Source organism: Poeciliopsis prolifica, unplaced genomic scaffold (assembly GCF_027474105.1).
Source record: "Poeciliopsis prolifica strain line A6 unplaced genomic scaffold, Auburn_PproV2 SCAFFOLD137, whole genome shotgun sequence".
Classification (NCBI taxonomy): Eukaryota; Metazoa; Chordata; class Actinopteri; order Cyprinodontiformes; family Poeciliidae; genus Poeciliopsis; species Poeciliopsis prolifica.
Genome location: NW_026562512.1, coordinates 425,919 through 442,383, shown reverse-complemented (window position 1 = coordinate 442,383; position 16,465 = coordinate 425,919). Strand labels below are relative to the sequence as shown.

The 16,465-nt window shown below is 45.0% G+C and overlaps 1 pseudogene; it reads left to right on the top strand.

Moving 5' to 3' along the window:
- LOC129355515 (multiple epidermal growth factor-like domains protein 11) overlaps window positions 1–15,604 on the top strand; it is an 82,262-nt pseudogene extending 66,658 nt beyond the window's left edge.
- The last annotated feature ends 861 nt before the right edge of the window (window positions 15,605–16,465 follow it).

Sequence of the window (16,465 nt, the reverse complement as noted above, 5' to 3'; positions counted from 1 at the left end):
TGATATTCCCTGACGTTCCCTGATATTCCCTGGTGTTCCCTGACATTCCCTGATATTCCCTGGTGTTCCCCGATGTTCCCTGGCGTTCACTGATATTCCCTGGCGTTCCCTGACGTTCCCTGAGATTCCCTGACGTTCCCTGATATTCCCTGGCGTTCCCTGATATTCCCTGACGTTCCCTGATATTCCCTGGCGTTCCCTGACGTTCCCTGATATTCCCTGGCGTTCCCTGACGTTCCCTGATGTTCCCTGGCGTTCCCTGATATTCCCTGACGTTCCCTGATGTTCCCTGATATTCCCTGACGTTCCCTGATATTCCCTGATGTTCCCTGGCATTCCCTGATGTTCCCTGGCATTCCCTGACGTTCCCTGGCGTTCCCTGATATTCCCTGGCGTTCCCTGATGTTCCCTGAGATTCCCTGACGTTCCCTGATATTCCCTGGCGTTCCCCGATGTTCCCTGATATTCCCTGGCGTTCCCTGATATTCCCTGGCGTTCCCTGACGTTCCCTGGCGTTCCCCGATGTTCCCTGATATTCCCTGGCGTTCCCTGAGATTCCCTGGCGTTCCCTCGCGTTCCCTGGCGTTCCCTGACGTTCCCTGTCTCCGCCCCCAGGCTGGCAGGGCGTGGACTGCTCCATCCCCTGCTCCAGCGGCTCCTGGGGCTCCAGCTGCAACCAGACGTGTCGATGCGCCAACGAGGCGGCCTGCGACCCCGTCGACGGCTCCTGCACCTGCTCAGCGGGTTGGAGGGGCCGATACTGCGACGACCTCTGTCCCGTAAGGCCGAACGTCTTTCTCCTGCGATGAGCTGACAGCCATCTTGGAGGCAGCAGACAGCATCGATGTTGTTGATCTTTCTCTCTCTTGGGTCTGGAGTATTAATGTTCATCCATGCTGGAGCTGCGTTTGCCTACCAAGATGGCGGTTCTGACTTGTTGAAACTCTTTATGTTTGAATTTTAAAGCTATAAAGTCTGAATGAATGGAGCTGATCAGGTTCTGGTTGGTTCTGGACCTTTTTTGTCGTGTCGTCCTGGTTCTGCTCGCAGGACGGGTCCTACGGGTTGGACTGCAGGGAGACGTGCGACTGTCTCCATGCTGACGGCTGCGACCCGCTGACAGGAACCTGCCGCTGCCTCGCAGGCTGGACCGGTGAGTTCTGGCAGGAAGTCTAACTTTTAGCAACGATCCAATTGAAATTGAACTGTTTAAAAATCTGTTTCTCATTTTAGCTAGCGTTAGCGCCCAGTCACATTTAGCCGCCATGTAAACAAAACTAAGCAAACCGAGTTTTCTGTTTGCTCTGATTCACAATCAGGACGTTTTGATGAACAATAAACCAATAACAATCATGATGAACACGCGATCAATATCAGTAAATATTATATCTGGTAGAATATCCAATATACAGAACATCCACTGAACTCTGACAGAACTGCACAGCATTCTGGGAGATGTAGGCAGAGGAATCGCTTTACCACTCATTACCTGCTAAGTTTGGTTAGTGGCATCAACGCTCTCGCTCTTTAGTTGCCTAGCAACGACATGTTGAGTTACCGGCGCAGCAGCAGTTTCAAGTTTCCCACCGTGTCTCAGAACTGCTTCAAAACAAAAACAACATGGAGAAACATAACTCCAGTTTGGCAACATGTCAAATATTTAAAACAAAAAACGAATCAATTCTCATCAAAATCGACTAACATGAAACGTTTGTGTTGCGATACATCGTCCACAAAAACTGCAAAAAATGATTCCACATTAATGTCAGTAATAGAGTGAAGGAGAAAATAAAAATCCTTGCAGTAAAACATTAAAACAAAAACAAAAAAACATAAACTGGATTTTATTCAGAGTTCCTGAATAAAGAATAAAGTTCAGCATTTTTAATGAAAATGAATCTTTTGTTTGAACTCAGATCGGTTTGCTTCCTCCTCTCTGGTCCTCTGTGTGATTAGATCGGTGAGATCAGATTATCACAGCGATGCTCTGTGTAGATAAACAATAAGCAGCTCTTCTGATGACGGATCTGAAAACTCTTTGCTCGTCGGACGCTGCAGATTCTGGAGGAAACGGATGATTTCATCGGATAATTGTCTCAGCATTTATTTTCTTGGAAAATCTTTTTTTTGCTGATGTGGAGGAAAATTCATCCCAGCAGGGAGCGAAACATCAGAGAGAGGAGACAACAGATCGATGCGACACACCAACATTCAAAACCAATAATTCCAAACCTGATGGAGATTCAGGCCGGAGCGGCTCTGAGGCCGAGTCGCCGTCAATAACTTCACACAAACGTTTCAGCCGCCTGGATCCTCCGGTCAGCGGAGAATCTGAGAGCTGCAGCAGCTCTGAACAGGTCAAAGTTCAACCAGCAGTTCAAACCTGGTTTTTCTATCAATAATTTGTTTTTTAAAAATGTGAATTTGGACAACAGCGTTAGCGATAGCATCTGTTAGCATTAAAATGCTAACAGATTGGTTAGCTATGCTATTGGGTAGCATAGCTTCACTGACAAGCTAACTGCTTTTAGTGCAACAAACCATATTAGTGTCAGCGTCCAATCAGATCGCTCAAAAGCAGAAATGAATCCCCAGCTCGGCGCGTCTGAACAGATTTAGTTTCACTTGTTCGGAGGTAAAATCGCCTCTTGGGGTCATAAAGGTCGTTGACCCTTGATTTGACTCCACTTTATTTGTTATTTGTCATGTTTCGCTGCACAGTGAGACGTTTCGGATGAGCTGGAGACAGGAAGTGTGATAAATAGTGAAATGATGAGAAACTGAAACTCTTTCTCTGGATCTGCCCGGAGGCTTTTTTACGACCTGAACCGGGTCAGAATCTTCAGTTCTGCTTTCCTGCTGAATGTTCTGCTGAACTTTCATTGAGGAATCTTTCACTGCCGTGATGTTTGAACGTAACGCCGTCAGGCTCGGGTTCAGGCTCGGGTTCAGGCTCGGGTTCTGTAGCGAGCGGCGCCGCCTCCGTTCTGCTGGCGGACCGGATGTGGGCGGCGTCTCCTGGGCGCCGTCCCCCGGTGAGCGGCGGCGGCGGCTCTGATCCGGCCTTTTGTTTCTGCCTCCAGAGGCCCGGAGAGACGCGGCGCAGTCGATGTAAGGCTGATGAAAGACGGAGACACTGCAGGGAGAATGAAGCAAAACCAAAATTACTGCAAAATATTTCAGTCTGGATCCAAACAAAACAAGACTGACTCACTCTGGGAAATATTTCATTAGTATAATTATAACTGAACTTTCTGATCCAGCAACCCAGAACATCATACCTCCACCACCGTGCTTCTCAGGTCCAACAGTCTGTCCCAGATGTTTTGGTCTGAGACAATAAAGTTTCTTTTCTACATTTTTAAATATGAACCCACAATTAGATCTGAATCCTCCGATTAACAAACTGCATTTCCACCTCAAATCCTCACAAACTTTCATTTTGCAGTTTTCTATTAAATAAGAAACAAAGTGAAAATCACACAAGCAGATTTATTTTAGTTCTAGTCAGTGGAACTCAGTTTGGTTTTCCTGAGAATTTGATAAAAACAAAATGAGTCCAAATGTTTGTCTTGGGCCGGTTGCAGGTCCGGTTCATCAGCTTCATGCTGTGGGGAAACTTTTCTTCAGCAGGAAACGGGTTGATCAGAACACGGATGTTCTGAGGTTTCAGGCCCAGGTGTGAGAACGTTCGGAAGTTTTGGAGAATCGTTGGTATCGATTTGGTTCTGATTCCGATCTATCGGACCGGTTCTGGATGAGACTCTGTTTTCTATTATTCCCATTAAAGATTCAGGATGTTCTCCTTCCTGACGTCAACCGAACTAATCTGTGATAAATCCAGATGACAAATGGCCGCCGCGTTTTCACCGCCTTCCTGTCGCACCATTAAAAAACCATTTCCCTCCCATTCCTCCCAGTAAGCCGCAGAGTGGACGCTCCATCGGTTCAGGACTATTTTCAGCGGCGGATCGATCCGCCGCTCGGTGCCGGTTTGTTTCAACCTTTAATGGCTCCTGCAGTGGAGATGAAACGGATCAGAACCGGGCCGAGCCGCCACAGTTTGACACCGATCAGAACCAGAACCTCTTCAGTGGACCATGTGTTGCTCCTGCAGGCGTCCACTGCGACAGCGTGTGCCCTGAGGGCCTCTGGGGGCCAAACTGCTCGTCCAGCTGCTCCTGTGAGAACGGCGGCTCCTGCGCCCCGCAGGACGGCGGCTGCGTTTGTGCTGCAGGATTCCACGGCACCAACTGCAGGACAAGTAAACGCAGCTTTTATTCACTTTTATTTCATTTACATTACCTGCATCTTTAGTCATTTGAATTTATTACCTTATTTTTTTTTATTTATGTCATTAGTTAAGCTTTTTGTTTTTGGGTTTTTTACATATTTTATATTTTTATTTTTTCCTCTTTTTACATTTTTAACCTTATTTCTTGTATGTTATTTTTAGTTTCTTATTTTCAAACCTACATTTATTTTTTATTTATTCGTAATTATTTTATTTTTACGTTTTTACATTATTTTTCATCTAGTTTTTTATTAATTTGACTTTTCATTTATTTCAGAGTTTTTTATTTATTTTTGTCATTGAATATGAAAATATTTCCTGGAATTGAGCAGGAAACTTTTTTATCAAAATTTCTCCTGATTTGATGCAAAAGAAATTTCTATTCTGCTCCTTCCTGTTAGCTTCCTGTTAGCTTCTTGTCTGGTCCAGGTGTTCTGCTCCTTCCTGTTAGCTTCCTGTTAGCTTCTTGTCTGGTTCAGGTGTTCTGCTCCTTCCTGTTAGCTTCCTGTTAGCTTCTTGTCTGGTTAAGGTGTTCTGCTCCTTCCTGTTAGCTTCCTGTTAGCTTCTTGTCTGTCCAGGTGTTCTGCTCCTTCCTGTTAGCTTCCTGTCTGGTTAAGGTGTTCTGCTCCTTCCTGTTAGCTTCCTGTTAGCTTCTTGTCTGGTCCAGGTGTTCTGCTCCTTCCTGTTAGCTTCCTGTTAGCTTCCTGTCTGGTTCAGGTGTTCTGCTCCTTCCTGTTAGCTTCCTGTTAGCTTCCTGTCTGGTTCAGTGTTCTGCTCCTTCCTGTTAGCTTCCTGTTAGCTTCCTGTCTGGTTAAGGTGTTCTGCTCCTTCCTGTTAGCTTCCTGTTAGCTTCTTGTCTGGTCCAGGTGTTCTGCTCCTTCCTGTTAGCTTCCTGTTAGCTTCTTGTCTGGTCCAGGTGTTCTGCTCCTTCCTGTTAGCTTCCTGTCTGGTTCAGGTGTTCTGCTCCTTCCTGTTAGCTTCCTGTTAGCTTCCTGTCTGGTTCAGGTGTTCTGCTCCTTCCTGTTAGCTTCCTGTTAGCTTCCTGTCTGGTTAAGGTGTTCTGCTCCTTCCTGTTAGCTTCCTGTTAGCTTCTTGTCTGGTCCAGGTGTTCTGCTCCTTCCTGTTAGCTTCCTGTTAGCTTCTTGTCTGGTCCAGGTGTTCTGCTCTTCCTGTTAGCTTCCTGTTAGCTTCTGTCTGGTCAGGTGTTCTGCTCCTTCCTGTTAGCTTCCTGTCTGGTCAGGTGTTCTGCTCCTTCCTGTTTGCTCCTGGCGGTTCTGGTGGATCTGGATCTCTGTGGTTTCCTGGCCTCTCTGTGGATCAGTGGGAGATTTAAGGCTCCTCAGTTCACAGTTGAAGTAATTATCCTAATTAGGAGGAAGCAGAAGCAGGAGAACAGCTTGCCACTTAGACCAACATCAATTAAAGCAAATTAAAAGCTTGACGAATGAGTCTGGGTCAGAACCTGAGACCCTCCAGCAGCAGGACGCGGATTGGTCAGATCAGCTGATCTGTGCTTCCTCTGCAGCCTGCTCCCCAGGGTCCTACGGCCTGCGCTGCAGCCAGCCGTGTCCTCAGTGCGTCCACAGCGAGGCGCCTGCCACCACGTCACCGGACGCTGCGACTGCCTCAGCGGATTCTTCGGCTCCCTCTGCAACCAAGGTCAGAAAAACCCCAAAGTCTAACAACTAATCACATATGATTAATCAATTGATTGATTGATTGAACTCTGACCTCCTTTAACCAAAGGAAACATTCAGTTCAATGATGAACAACTCCAGTCTTCCTGTAATCAGAGGTAAATTTGGTTTTTTCCTTGTTAAACTTTTACCAGAAAATTATGAAAGCCCCATAAAAAGCTTCCAGTTTTTGATTGATGTTTTTGTGTTTTGGAGACAAAAGGACAAAAAGTTCAGGTGGAAAAATGTTTTTATTTCTCCAAACAGCAGAAAAATCTCGTCGCCTGCTTGTTTAGTAGAAACGAACTTCCTGATGCTCCGGGTTGTAATATTCCTCTTTTATATTCAGTTACACTAATAAAATATTGAGACACAGATACTGTGGAGTCTGACGAGCCTGATGATAAATTCATGCGCTCTGGGCCTTTTTTTGATTATTGCCAATTAACATGAGCAGCTCACAGCAGCGGCTGCAGTCTGCGGCTTATTAAGGGAGCAGGACGAAGACCCAGCTCCTCATCATCACCACTGCAGAACATGTCCAACATCAGCAGCAAGTTTACTGCAGAACATTTTCACAGGTTTATTTTTGTTGCTCATTTCAGCAACTTGGAAACATCATAAACACGTCATGCAGGTATGAAAAGCAGAAACAACATAAATTCATCATCCAAACGTTGGTCAAAATCCATTCATTCAAAAGCTTTGATTTAAAGGGACTGTCTGGTTCTGGTTCCGTTGATCCAGAACCAGAAGACCTGGCAGGTCCAGATGATTCATCCAACAGCAGCAGATCTGTAATGTTCTGAGATCTATAACTCTAGATCTAAAACTCTAGATTATATTATGGTTTATAGAAAAAACTTTTGGTCCAATTCATCATTTAGCAACATTTGTTCTGGTGACGAGCCTGTTTGAGTGTGACCTTTGGCCTTTGCTCTGATGCAGAGCGACAGTTTCTGATGGTCTCCTGGTTCTGGTTCTGCCTGACCCAGCTGCCGGTGAACAGGAAGTGTAAGCGGCGGTTAGGATGTCATCAGCGAAGCTAAAGTCTGAATCAGAGCTCATTCAGGATCAGGAGGTTGTGATCAACCAGAGCGCCGCGCCCGCCGCGCCGCGCCCGCTGCTCTGCAGCGGCTTTGTTAGCTCAGCATCACTGCCAGACCCAGAGGTTCTGCACAGGATCCAGAGGAACCAGGTTGAGGTTCTGAGCCAACCGCTGTAATTAGCAGCAGGAAGGCAGTTTATCCTCCACTAGCCGCCGGAGGAAAGGCGACAACAAACCCACCTGGTGATGAGTCTGGCGGTCCCACCCACGGCTTCAGGCCCGGCGGCTTCAGGCCGGCGGCTTCAGGCCCGGCGGCTTCGGGCCCGGCGGCTTCGGGCCCGGCGGCTTCAGGCCCGGCGGCTTCGGGCCGGCGGCTTCGGGCCCGGCGGCTTCGGGCCCGGAGGCTTCAGGCCCGGCGGCTTCAGGCCCGGCGGCTTCACACTCTGACTCAGATATGAAGCTAATTCTCCTTCATGTCACTGAACCAGGAACGACTTTTTCCCACAGAGACAAACTTTCTGTGGGATCCTTTGGGGTCCCTCAGGGCTCAGTCCTGGGTTCACTTTATATCCTGTTCTATCTTTGAAACTGAGAATTTGAAAGTAAATGAAATATAAACATTTGTTATATTTGTTTTTCCTTTTACCAGCATAAACAATCATGATATTTTAATAAAGTGATTTGTGTAGAAAAGGGAGCTGTAAATCATGTTAGATCTGAAAAACCACAGGTTTAAAAAACAAACAAAAATAGCAAACCGTCTCTTTAAAATCATTTTTTCCTGGATTTCTGTTTTCAGAGACGAGAGAAAAACTTGCTTCCTTTAACAAAGTCCACTTTTATAGTCAATGAAGAAAAACATATACTTTTATTATTATGCTGTTTTCTTTTTGCTTCTATTAGTTTGAGTTGGCAGGTGAGTTTTCCAGGGCCACAGATGGCCCCCGGACCACACTTTGGACACCCCTGTTTTATACTTTCTGCTTAGAAATGTGAGAAAATTTACATAAAATTTACATAAAATGAAATGAAATTAATCCTGTTTTGGTAGAAATGATTCTGTTTAATAATCAGGATTAGAGTTTAAAGTGTCATTGAACATAAATGACTTATGATGCAAAACTTCATTTTAAATTAAGAGCCGATAAAAATTCCCACCCGGATCTTAAAGTTTTCAGGATAAAATCTTACGAAATGCAGAATAAAGCATTAAAAATATAATAATAACTGGAGACCTTCTGGAATACAAAGTCAACCAATTAAAAATGCGACACATAACAGTTACTTTTTGGGACTAATTGGTGAGTTATTCAGTTAAAGCTTGAAAACGGCTCCTTTTAATTAATATATAAACTTTTTAGCTTCTGAGACTCCGAGACCCTAAAAGGCTGAATGTCGATTTTCTGTCTGGATTTACTTAACAAAATCAGAACCTCATAAAAATCATAAATCCGATGAGTTAATAACTAAATGTGAATGGAAATGCAGGTTAGAGGGACCAGTCAAAGCCTCTTGCTGCAAGCCATCGGTGCAGCATTCAGCCTGCTAAACGTTTTTCATTTTGAAGCGTCTCCTCATGTCGAGCTCCAGTGGTGGAGTTTTGCGTTGAGCTCAGAGGTTTTGCTTCGTCGTGTCTCCAGTGTGTCCCAGCGGGAAGTTCGGCAAGGCCTGCGCCGAGGCTTGCGCCTGCACCAACAACGGCACCTGCAACCCGCTGGACGGCTCCTGCCAGTGCTTCCCCGGCTGGATCGGAGACGACTGCTCCAAACGTAAGACACAGACCACCGCGCCTCCCATCGGTGTAGTCAAAGTCCCAGAGACAAACGCAGAGTAACAGATGTTGTACCCGGGTTCTTATTCATTGTTTTAGCAACTCTTGAGTTTCAGAGCTCTTTATGCTGGAATGATTCACAGGTTGGAGTCAGACACCTGTTGAGCTGCGGTTCGAGTTTGGATGTCTTTACTCCAGTAGAATCTGTTGGATTTTAGACCAATTTTTAGCTGCTGCGGTTTTCTTTCACAACCTGTTCTCCTGCTGGCCTGTGGGGGCGCTGCACCAACAACCACTGCAGGAAACGACACTAAAACCTCTGAAGACACTGAGAGCAACTTCCTGTTTCACCAGATTAAACAAGATGGAGGCGTCAGAGTTTAGTGCTGGAGGATTTCTCTTGAGTCTTTGGATGAAGACCAGGAGCCATTTCTGCTGCTAGCGCTAGGCTAGCATGTTTTGTATTTACCCAGAATGCCCTGCACTGTGGTCCACTTCCTGCTTTTGGAGCTCTCTGGTGTTCAGATACGCATTCAAACCAACCAGAGTTCACTTTAACAGAACCCAGACCGAGGTCAGGAGGATCAGAGGTCAGAGGTCGATTAGTATTCACACCTCCCCAACCAACCGGACTTTCTGGACAAACGGACTGGAGTGGTGTTAAAGCAGATTAAACATGGCTGCTGTGAACGCTCTCTGTGGTTTCTCTGGCAGCGTGTCCTGCAGGGTCCTGGGGTCCAGGCTGCCTGCAGCTGTGCAACTGTCACAACGGGGCCGAGTGCAGCGCCGCGGACGGAGAGTGTTCCTGCAGCCCCGGCTGGACCGGACTCTACTGCACGCAGCGTACGACACACACACACACACACACACTCACACACATACACACAGGTTGAGCCCAACATCTCTGCACAGCTGCTCTGCTCCGGCTGGAACAACATCACCATCTAGTGGCAGATTGTTAAACTGCAGCTATGAAAATGGAAAATTACTGATGTTCTAATTTAAGGTGTTTAAGAATAAATTATCCAAACTTTTAAAAACTCTCTTTGGAAAGAAATTGCTGCTTCTAAAACTTTCCCCCATGTTATGTTGTTCAAAACAATAATTTTATTATATTCAATAATAAAATGTGGCTTTCAGCATTCTTAAGGAACCTGAAAAGTGTGGCATGGTTTTGTTTTAAGCACCATGTCCCCCGCAGGCTGCCCGTCGGGTTTCTACGGCGTTCAGTGTTCAGAGGTTTGCCGCTGCCAGAACGGCGCCGACTGCGATCACATCAGCGGCCATTGCTCCTGCAGGACGGGTTTCATCGGGCCCAGCTGTGAGCTCAGTGAGTCGCCGCCGCCCGCCGTCTTCCTCAGCGTTTCTGGACGCACTTGAGACATGGACTCCTGTCTTCCAGAGTGTCCGTCAGGGACGTTTGGCTACGGCTGCCAGCAGCTCTGCGAGTGCATGAACAACGCCACATGCGACTACGTGACGGGAACCTGCTACTGCAGCATCGGCTTTAAGGGCATCCGCTGCGACCAGGGTGAGGCGCCGCTCGGCTCTGCTTCATTTTTAAAAACGAAACCAAAGATCAGCAGAAACCACAGAAAAATACATATCTCGTCATTTTATAGTTAATAAACCCTGGAGACAAGATGGTGGACACGTTCTTCATGTTATTGTTTACATTTAGCGCTTTGTTGACGACTTGACAGCTAAATAAACAAACCTCCATCCCATAACGTCTGGAGCAGAGCCTCATGCTTTATCTGTGAAGCACGGCGGTGGAGGAATGATGGAAAAGCTGATCAAACAGGAAATGTTCCTTCAGAATAAAAGCGTGGGACCCTGACAGCTTCCTGTGTCCTCAGCCGCCCTGATGATGGAGGAGCTGAACCCGTACACCAAGATCAGCCCGGCGCTTGCGTCGGAGCGGCAGTCGGCCGGCGCCGTGCTGGGCATCGTCTTCCTGCTGCTGCTCATCATGGCCATGCTGGTTCTGGTGGTCTGGTTCCGGTACCGGCAGCGGGAGAAAGGCCAGCAGGCGCCCAGCGTCAGCTACACCCCCGCCCTGCACATCGGCTCCACCGACTACTCGCTGTCAGGTACGACGGATCAGAACCGGGCCGGGGCTCACACACGGCCAGAACCTAACAGAACCAGATGACGGGTCTTCTTCCTGCTGATTTCTCCGGGTTTTAAGGTTCATGTGTGGTTAATGGTGATCAAACCTCCTGATCGGATCTCATTTCTTGTTTTCCTTCCTGGAATCCGGCCAGAACCAGGAGGTTCTGGAGAGGTTCTGATGGGTTCGTGTTACTCCGGTACCACATGCCTTAATCTGGACATGGACATTTCATACAAAATTAAATAAATATTAATGTTAATAAATAATAAATATTTCATAAAATAAATAATTGTCCACAATAAAACATTTATATATATTTTAATGGGTAATTTACTTTACTAGTTTATTTTGGATTTATTGGTAAAATCAAGATTTATTTATTTCAAGATAAAATCATTTTATTTTATGATTTATTTGCTTTTTTTGTTTCTTTTTCCATCTTTCTGTATGCTGCCAGTCTCTTTGTGCTTTTATTTTGTAAAGCTGCTTCACAATATAGTAGCTGAACTTTTATTTTTTAATTTCAGGCTTTTATATTCAAATGAGGGGGCGGAGTCTTCTCTGGGGGCGGAGTCTGCTCATTAAATGCCACTTCAGCTCCCCAATTTAGAAAAGTAGCTTTTTTTATATTCACTTTCATTTCTTGGAGACATTTTTTATTTAATGGAATATTTATTAATTATGATTAATAACAGTATTTAAGTTTGAATGATTGTATATGATATGTGAAAAACGCTTCTCCATATTAACTCAGTGGATGTTTCTGCAAGTGTTCATGGGATTGTTTGGAGGTGAAATGCAGAGTGGGGTTGGATCAGGCGTGTGAGTCAGGCTGACGTGCAGCAGCTGCAGATGTTGGATGTTAATGTGCGTCGGCAGCAGGGCTGCAGTGTGCAGGCCTGCTCTCCTCTGCAGACTCGTCTCCCAGCGGCAGCTCCGCCGCCGGCTGCTTCTCCAACCCCAGCTACCACACGCTGGGGCCGCGTGGCTACGCCGCGCACTGCGCCGCGCACTACGCCACGCCGGACAGGAAGAGCGCCGCCCAGGTGGGTGGAAGACGAAGCGCTCAGATCAGAGCCAAATTAGAGCCATGACGTTTGTTCAAAAATGAAAAGGAAAAAAGAAGCTTTGAAAGTGAATAAAAAATGTAGAATTTAACATATAAAGCTTAAACTTCCAAAGTACTTTTGAAATATTTTTTTTGTGTTTCACATTTTTGTTTCAGTTTTAAATATTTCTTTCAGTAAAGTGTTTCTCGCTCAGCCTGTGCGTGTGCTGACGTGTCGTCTGTTTCCTCCCAGATGAAGCCGAAGAAGGGATTCAGGAACAGCGCTCCGGAGTGGGGCGCCTACTGCAACCTCACTGATCTGGGTCAGTCGGTTCTCCAGCCTTTAGGTCCGGACACAAACACAACCTGGAGTCCAGCAGAGTTAGAGACGTCTCCCGCTCTGGATTTGAGCTTCTTTCATTCACTAAAATAGGAATAAATCTGGAGAGAATAAATTCAGAGGTTTCATCGTTTGTTCCTTTAGTAACAGTTTTCCAGAGATGCTAATTATGAATATTGGTGAAGGTCAGTTCTGCTAACTTCTAAATCATCACTGTGATTAGAGGAAGCTAATGCTAAGGCGCTAAATTCAACCATGTTGAAACCCAACATGTGTCAGCAGGAGAGACTCTGAACGTCGGCCTCTCTGGAGCGCCGCCCTACTGGACGTTCTCTTACTGGACGTCGTTCTTTCCTCAGGAGTTTACTGCATCGACCGGCGCCTCAGTTACCACCTGGAGCCGCCCTGCAGAGGTACCGACCTCCTGACCTCTGACCTGCGGCTCCTTGTGTTTCATAATCTCCTGCATGACCTGGTGACCTGCTGCACCTGAATGCTGCTGATTCACACCTGGTTTTCTGAACTCAACTGTGTCTCCACAGGAGAAACCGTCCCTCTCTGGTTTATCTGCTCTTCTTCTTCATTCCTCCAGGAGAAAAACTTTTCCAGCATCACCACATTCCCTCAACGTTCCCTCAACGTTCCCTCAACGTTCCCTCAATGTTTTATTTTCTCAAATTATGAGAAATGAAGCTGAATCCAGGGTTTTCCCAGTGTGTTTCATATATGAATAGTTTTTATTTTTTTATAAGCTGAACTTGAAGCATCTTTTCACATTTCTCTGTCAGAATTATTCCTGAAAGAAAGATGTTTATAGTTTTAATATTTGCTGTGGGTTTTCAAACCGATCCCTGTGAGGATCCTGGATGATCTGAAATCCTCTGCAGATCTTCATATTGAGCTCAGTGTCGTATTGAGATGTTGCCGATGAGGAGAATATTATTAAAAAAATATTACATGTTGTGTTTATGTTCAGATTCACTAACTGATGACTTGGTTTGATTTAACTGAAGTTCAAATAATTTATATTTATTTTAATTGTATTTTTTGATCTGTTGGGTTAAGATTTTATGGTTGTGAGTTTCAGTAATGATAATTACCCAGTAATATTTTATTCAATATTTTCCTGTCAACTTATAATCTTTGACCCAAACCTCGGCGCCGGGCTGAACTGGTTCTAAATCTGTTCATCAGTTTTTTTACCATATTTTAATTTTTTAAGCTTCCAGGAGTTTTGTTTCTATAATTTGCATTTAAAGGTTTAAATGTTTAACCGTCAGATTAAACACCTGATGGTGTTTGACCCCGCCCCCTTCATGAAGCCGTGTTTCTTCCTTCCTGTGTATTTTCCAGACTACATGAAGGGCTCTCTGTCCAGCACCTGCTCCCTGAACAGCGAGAATCCGTACGCCACCATCAACGATCAGCCGGCGCTCTGCAAGCACGCCGAGAGCAGCTACGAGGAGATGAAGTCGCCGGTGCATCATGAGCACGCGACGCGCTGCTGCGCCATCAGCAGCGGCGGCGGCGGCGGCGTTCCACCCGCCAGGAACGTTTATGACATCGGTAGGCGAAGGCAGCTCCGTTAGAATAAAACCTTTGACATGAGTGTTTATTAAATATTCCAAACGTGAAAAAAAAAATTCATATAGTAAAATATGATTTTGATGAAATGAGTAAAAAACTCAACATCTTCAAAGTTAAACAATTTCATCAACATTTTTGTTGTGGCAGAAATTTTCTTCAAAAGCTCCCAGAAAAAAAATATCTGTAGATAAAATGTTTCTGTATTTATAGTAAAAAACTTTGGATATTAAAAGTTTTATTTTTTTGTCTCAACTAAACATTTTTTGAGAGACTTTATAATTTATTATATTTATTGTTTTTGTTTATATTGGAGATTTAAAATGTCTTCTAGTGCTTAATGTTCATCAGAACATAAACGTGTTATTATTATGACTTTATTATTATATTACTGGACAATGGCCTCAAAACAATATTATCATTTATCTCCATAATTTATGGCCCAGCAGCATTTGTTATGGCATCAGGTCAAAGGTCAGCTAAACCAAGTGAAGCTCAGTCATTTCTGTTTCTCCTGTCCATCAGAGCCGACCGTCAGCGCCGGCGCCGCGCTGCTGCCCGGTTTCCCTCAGAACCGTACGACCTGCCCAGGAACAGCCACATCCCGAGCCACTACGACCTGCTGCCGGTCCGGCCCAGCCCGACCCGCAGCATCACCCCGCCGCTGCCCGGCAGCCCCACCAGCTCGCTGCTCTGAGCCCAGCACCCTCACTGGGACGCTCCCAGTTCCACCAGTTTATGTCTTCGTCACTGTGTTTGAGCGTCGCAGCGTCTGAACTTGATGAACAGAACTTCCCGCAGAGGGAAACGTGACGGATCCGTCCAGAACGCAGATGGATCCGTTGTTCAAAGGAACTGAAGAACTGAAAGTTCCTGAACCGTTTCTCAGACAGGAAACTCGACTCCTGACCATGAAACCTCTTTGGGAACATTTCTGCTATTTTTACACAGTTTCTTATTTCCTGCTCACATTCAGAGATCCAGGAGGAATCAAAGTTTCTCTTTTCTATGTTCTAGATATATCTGTTCTAGATATGGACTTCTGGATATTGTTGTGCTTTTCCCATATTGTGTTGAGCTTTATTCTCCTGCATGCCAAAGAAAGATAGAAAAACATTCAGAAAAGCCCGATAGTTTTTACTGATGTTTTAGTTAATAATCACCATGTGACTCAGCGTAGAAACACCTCCGACCTGCAGGCGGCGCTGCAGAGAAAACCCCTCCAGTTTCCCTCCTTCGTTTCCAGAAAACGCTTCGCTCTTTTCAGACTGATGAAACCGGCCCTCTAGCGCCACCGTCAGGTTACAGCCACACACCTGGATCTGATCTACTGTTAACGGCTTTGGATCAGAACTCTGCAGAATTTCCCAGGAGGACGTCAGGTCAAAGGTCAAGGTTCAAACCGTTCCTTCAGGTCAGGAGAGGAACAGAAACGCTGTAAAGACAAAGATGAACAGAAATAATTTGGATGATTCAGCCAAAAAATGTGGAGTTATTTTATAAAATATATTTTCATAAAATTATTTATTAATTTCAAAGCAGTTTCAAGTCATTTAGATTCAACTTAAAGACTTAGCTTCCAAACAAAAATATTGGAAGCTAACTATGTTTATTATTTAGCCACAACTAAATATGTAGTTGGAAGCTAAATATTTAAATTGAAGCTAAATATTTAGCTACTTATAAATTAATGCATAACATGATGAAAATCTAAAATGAGGCGTCATTTTTTCTTTATTAGAGGCTAAATAACCCAAATTATTGCTGTTAACCTTTGACTGAACAGATCCGGTTGTTGATCCGGTGATCCGGTTGTTGATCCGGTGGATGATCCGGTGGGATGGAGCAGTCAGCGCTCCGTCTGGACTCACTTCTGGCCGTTAAGAGATGGGAGAATGAAATCCTGAATCCACCTGATGAGTTTTCCCACATAAACTTTCTCCCTCTGTCTCATCCCGGACAAATGGAGAAACATTTTTCCAGTTTCACTTTCCTGGCTGTGGAGGCAGCAGCTGTTAACTCCAGACGTCTCCCTGTGAATTTTCTTTTTGCTGTGTGTTTGAGATGGTGAACATTTCCTCATGCATATATAACATGCATACAGATTTCCATACTTACAACTTGTGTCTTTCCTGTTGATTTACCTCAAAACTGATTTACCCTGCAGATCAGCCTAAACTCAGGCTGGTTTGTTAAAACGCTTTATGTCTAAATAGTGAACAGACAAATGTTTTCCAAACCTTCGTGATTGATTTTTATCTCTGGCTCGCTCAGCAGTCAGTTGATTGTAACATCTATGAACAAAAGAGCAAAAAACGTGGTCGAGTGCAAACGAAGGAACCCGAGGACTCGGCCTTGAGGCGTCCCAAAACTAATCATCAGTTTATCTGAGGAAGGTGCAGAAGTTTACATTTTAATTTCAGCCGCGGCAATAACAGAACATGACAATCAGATGTAAAACGGCAAATTTTGTGTTTTGATTCCTTTTTTAAAATAATTTCCTGTTCATCTCTGACAGAAATGTTTGACTAGATGTACCGACTGCTTTCTTTTCCCACTTCCTGAATAAAGTCATCCTGACCCAGAGG